The following is a 5,923-nucleotide window of genomic DNA, read 5'->3' as shown; positions in this document are numbered from 1 at the left end:
AGAGAGAGAGAGAGAGAGAGACAGAGAGAGAGAGAGACAGACAGCGAGAAATCACCCCCTGGGGGGGATGGCCACTCCACAATCTCTTCTCCTCCATTCCCCTCTTGGGATCTTGGGCACGCACGCACATGCGCCCTGCGTGAGTTTAAGCCACCAAGTCTGGACTTGAACCGTGGTCAGCTACATGGGAGTTCAGTGACATAGCCATTGCACTAACTGCAGGTCCCCCAACACTGACTTTATTATAGAACTGAAAGAATGATGGGTTGGGTGGTATCTGTCTCAGGATTTCTTCACTGCTGTTGATCAAATCTCTATATTCATGTCTCTAATAACACCTTTCACATTCTCAGAAAGATTTCACATGAGAAGACCTATTGTCCAGAACCTAGGAAAGTGAATAATCCTGATATGTATTTTTCAGAACTAGAAGTATCATTTTTTTTTCCATGGATAAGATGTTATGTTTCCTAGCACAGTAGGGATGCTGAATTTCAATGTATCTAAAGTATTTTCTTAGAAGACACAAAATACAGAATGTCATATCTGGTGGCATTAATATTTTTAAATCATTCTCAATCTGTGTGTGTGTGTGTGTGTGTGTGTGTGTGTGTGGGTATGTGTGTGTGTAGCCAATATTTTAGGAGGTAATTTGATGACATACATTTTAAATATTTCTAAAGAAAGCCAATTACACTTTTTTGTAGCTAAAGGACATTGAAATTATTGAAAGAATTTAAGAATAAGTGTCATCTTGAAATATTACCAGAATCAGGTTTCTAAAAGGATGCAAATGCTGAACTATCACACATGGCCATGAAACTGTAATAGAAAAGCTTAACTTTCCACTGTTGCAGAACAGGTGGAAAGCTGCAGGCTAAAGCAGGGTGAAAAGAAGGTACAGTTAAGACTCCATAGGTGTGGAATACAGCCTTCCTTAGAGGGAAAAACTCTCCATCATTTGTTTGAGTGTACTTTATAATTATTTTAAGAGACATGGGCTTGGTATTCAGTAGCAAACATTAAAACAGTACATGATTTTAAAAGAGTAAAAGAATATAGGAGCCCCCCTCTCTCCATAGTTTTGGTGTCAATGAAGGTCTGATATATTTTGTTTGTGTGAGAAAGAAAGAAGGCACATACATACAGCTTTGATTATAAGGTATTGCTATAATTATTTCATTTTGTTAATCTCATACCATTCATAATTTAGAAAACAAACCATATCATAAGTGTGCATAAGTATAGGAAAAACAAGGCATATAGGATTTGGTATTATCTGTGGTTTCTGATACCAGTGAGGTTATTGGGGAGTATGCTCTGTAGATAAAGGGAGACCATGGTACAATTAGAGCAGAAAGAAACATACACAGACAAAACGAAAATAGTTAAGTAAGCAAGTTATAAAGAAAAGGAACAAAACTATTTATCAGGAAATAAAGAGGGAGGAGTCCTTGAATTTAAAGTTTCTAATTCTCAGGGCCGGCCGGTGGTGTGGTGGTTAGGGGTACTTGACTCTCATATGGCTGACCACAGTTCGAGTCCAGGTCCTGGCAGCTTGCTTTCTCACCTCCTCTCTCTCTCTCTGCCACTCTCTCCCTCTCTGGTCAAATTAAAATAAGTAAATCAAGTTAAATAAAATAATTCTCTAGAAAATAAATAAGTAAGGGAACCAGCAGTTAGCGTAATGGGTATGTCGCTGGACTCCCACATAGTCAACCGCGGTTTGCATCCCGGACCTGGTGGCTTAGAACTCACGCTGGGTGCGTGTGCATGTGTGCCCAAGATCTCGGGAGGAGAATGGAGGAGAAGGGATTGTGGCGTGACCATCCCCCCTGGGGAGTGATTTCTCACTTTCTGTCTGTCTGGCGAGCACATGCGCTCTATAGCGAAAACCTCTCCAAAAATAAAAAAATAAAATAAAATAAATAAATAAATAAATAAAATTTCTAATTCTCAGTTATTCTCTATTCATGATGCTCGAATTGTTTTCATGTGTGAAAATATAATTACACTATATTGTTCAATATTTATCAAGGTTTTTTTTTTCAATAGCCTACATACAAATATACAACTTTGCCTTAAAATATTTCTTTCCCACATCTTGGTAGTATTTATATGCAATTCTTTATTTACCTACCTAATGTACTTCAGTACTTATTTAACCCCTGTATTATTTTTTCAGTAATATCACTTAATATTAGTGAAATAGATTCCACTTGTGCCATTGCTGAGGATACAAATAAATAATTTCTGTCTTAAAGAAATTTACCCTCTCATTGAGGACCCAACATGTGATATGTTTATGAAAGAATTTTGATAGCATGGAATAAGAAGTGCCTTATTAGTGATACAAGTAATTAACTGCACGTTAGTAGAATAAAGGGAGATATGTGTTTCTGTTGTTGATTACTGTATAACAAACCATTCCAGAATATAACGTTTTAAGATGATAAGCTTTTCCTTTGTTCATATCAGCAATTTGGAGTGAACTCATCCAATGCTTTTTTAATGGTCTTTCCTGGGTTCCTATTTGTCTACATAGCTAGAGCCTCACCTGGGGTTGAATTGTCTAAAATGGCCTTATTCCTATGTTTAGTGCTTAGAGCTTGTTGTTGACTGGGCCATGTGCTCCAACAAGCTCTAACAGGACATGAAAGTCTTCTCATGGGTTTAAGTTCGAAAGTTGCACAACCTCAATTCCACTACTTTCTATTGGACAAAGCAAGTTGCCAGTCAACCCACATTCAAAGGTCAGAGAAATGGATTTTACGTCATGGTGGAAAAAAACTACAAATAATTTATGGCCTTTCAAAATCTAACACGTATTTAAAATTGATTTTTTAAACTAGCTTAATCACTTAGTTTACTAAGTAGATAAATTGACCTTGATTTTTCACTTATTTATCAAAATCAGTCTATCCCAAATGGAACAGACTGATTAACTTCCTTGTCCTTCCTTCTGGTATCTCCTTGAACCTAGTCAGCCAAGTCAGAAAATGTGAAATTTGACTTTTCCTTTTCCACTCACAGTCATCCGGTCTTTCTAATTACCACATTCCAAGCTTCGCTTAGATATTTATTTCCTCTATTCCTATGTGACATTCTTGCACGTTTCTTTATCAAACCTAGTTTGAAATGACTTCACTTGGCCTTCTGTTTCCAGTCTGACCAAACTCCAATCTATTTTTTATGCATTCATGGATTTCTTTCTAAAGTAAAGCTTTGATTCTATAAATCATGTCCTTACAGTGCTAAATGATATTTCATTGTTTATGAAATATAATATTCTCCTTAGCATAAATAAGTATCTGGCTCAAATGTTTCTTAACTATTCATCTCTTACTCTCCTCTTAGCCCCTGTGTCTACCCCTCTCATAGTTAAACATTTAACTTACCTGCCATTTCTGAAATGTGTCACTTAGTTTCAGACCATCAGACCCTGCTCAAGAGTGGCCTTTATTTACCATAAATGGTCTCATCTTTGACATCTGATCGCCAGACTCATTCTCATCCTTCCAGATTGAGCACTAATACTTTCACAAAATGTGTCCAATTCTTTCAGGCAGAGTTATGTCTGAGTCATCTATTCCAATTATATATTAACCTACTGTAATAACACATATTACAGTCATTTTTATCTTTATCGTGTTTGTGAGGGTATGAACTCTTTTAAGGTAGAGAGATTTATTTATTTATATATTTCTGGTATTTATCAGAGAATATTTTACATAAATTAAGGACGTTCAATAAGTGCTGAAGAAAAGTGATCTGTATAGATCAGGGAGAATGGTAGAGGGTAGTAGAGGCCTTTTACATTTTTTGATACTAAATCACATTAAAACATGTATTTTACTTTGTAATCTACCACTGCTACACATACATGCTCACAGACAGGCACACACAAATAGTATTTGCCCTAATTACTAATAATAAATAAACTCTAATATTTTCATTATTTCTCCTACATTTATTTTTTAAAAATGTTCATTCCTTCCTTCTAAATTCAGTACTTCAGAGGCCAGCAGGTGGCATGGTGGTTAAAGGCACTGGACTCTCACATGGCCAACCATGGTTCGAGTCCCAGACCTGGTGGCTTGCTTTTTCACTTTCTCTCTCTTCTTCTTCTCTCTCTCTCTCACTCTGTCCTTCTCTGGTCAAATTAAAAAAATAAATAAATAAAGTTAAATAAAGTAATTCTTTAAAAAAATGAATACTTCATTGAATGATCCATGGACCCTCTGACCTGATGTTTGGAACCACTAGTGTAGGGTACCAAAAATGTACTTTACTGATACCACAATTTTGCCAAAGGCAGTCCTGTTACTTTCTTAAATAAAACGACTCTATCCAGTACAAAGGGGCTTTTAAAAAATTGTGGGAAATGGAATCAAAGCATAAGATAATTTGGGAATAATTTTTTTTTGAAATTCATGAATACTTTTTTCATAAAACACATTTCTCATTAACTTGTTAAAGATCCCTCATATAGTCAGAGTTTTCCATATTGAAATCCCTTGGATGAGAGGATTGCCCCTTATCATTGTAGCTGAAAGCTGACTATGTTTTTATGGACTAATGACTCTTACAAAAGAAAAGCATTAGTTACTGGGCATGTTATAGAAAACTGAGTTGTATTTTTATTCATAGAGCCTATTGTAGCATAAGCTCTTTTGGTGATAGACAACAGGATAATGTTGACTTGGCTTGAGTAATGAAAATACATTGCCTTTGAGATGTATATAATTTAAATAAATAATGATTCAATTCCTTTTTTCCATGTCTATCTACTCTCAGCTCTTAAGAAACTACTGTCTTCAAATATTAATATTAAATTATAGAAACAAAGTATCTTTTTCTAGGTAAGACCATAAAATATGTCTCTAAAAATGTACTTTTTTATTAATTTTATATCAATTTATTTATATTATCATGAATAATTAAGATTTTTATTAGAAAACAATATAATTTAATATAAAGTAGAATATTTCAATATCTAACTAATTAGCATTTTTGAGAGATTTTTCTATGGGGTGTGTACATTTGTAGGAGACAGAGAGAGCTAGAGAGACAGAAAATGAGAAATTACCTCCCCAGTGGGGATAGCCATTCTGCAATTCCTTTTCCTCCCTTCTTTCAGGATTTTGGGCATGCATGCACATACACCTGGTGTGTTTCGAGTCACCAGGTCTGAGATTTTTTTTTTTAATGCCTTTTCCCCGTTTTAGTTATTCGCTGATGAACTTAATCTAAATACTTCTAATAGCAAGTGCAGCTGATATACACATATCCATGAACACAAGTCTGACTTTAGGCATAAACTTCAGTGAGTAAAATGAACATACTATAAAGTAGCACCTAGACGAGACTGTATAGCTTACTGCAGTCATCAAATATGCATTCTTTTAATTTCAAGAAAAACAGTTTTCATATTTTTTTCTCCTGAAACATTTCTTTAATTAATTAATTTACATTCATCTCCTAATCATCATCACAGCATACAAAAAGTGGTTTCCCATCCAGAATATACTGCATAGTGGCTTAATCATGTATGTTATTATCAATAATTTTCCATTTTCAGTTTCACACACACAGACTCTCTCTCTCTCTTTCTCTTATCTCACACACGTATTTATTTATTTATTTATTTATATTTACCCCTTTATCTGACTCTCTGCCATTTCCCACCCTCTTCTCACACTATCTCTGATATCTACAGTTGTCTTCCATTCCTTTCCCCCCCCCCACATTTTATTGATCACACAATTTCTTAAATAATCTAACTACTTTCAATAGCAAGTTCAGCTGGTAATTTCAAGAAAAGCAGTTTTGAATTGGTAAGGAAATTTGCTCAAAACTTAAAGCCTGGAGGGAACCAGCAGTTAGCTTAATGGCTATGTCGCTGGACTCCCACGTAGTCGAC

General features: G+C 35.2%; 1 protein-coding gene across 3 annotated transcripts in view; it reads left to right on the top strand.

Moving 5' to 3' along the window:
- TINAG (tubulointerstitial nephritis antigen) overlaps positions 1-5,923 on the top strand; it is a 110,839-nt gene that overhangs the window by 20,199 nt on the left and 84,717 nt on the right. The gene's annotated exons all lie outside the window — the stretch shown is intronic.

The sequence above is a fragment of the Tupaia chinensis genome, unplaced genomic scaffold (genome assembly GCF_000334495.1).
Source record: "Tupaia chinensis unplaced genomic scaffold, TupChi_1.0 Scaffold144010_1, whole genome shotgun sequence".
NCBI classification, from domain to species: Eukaryota; Metazoa; Chordata; class Mammalia; order Scandentia; family Tupaiidae; genus Tupaia; species Tupaia belangeri.
This window is presented reverse-complemented; position numbering and strand designations above follow the sequence as displayed.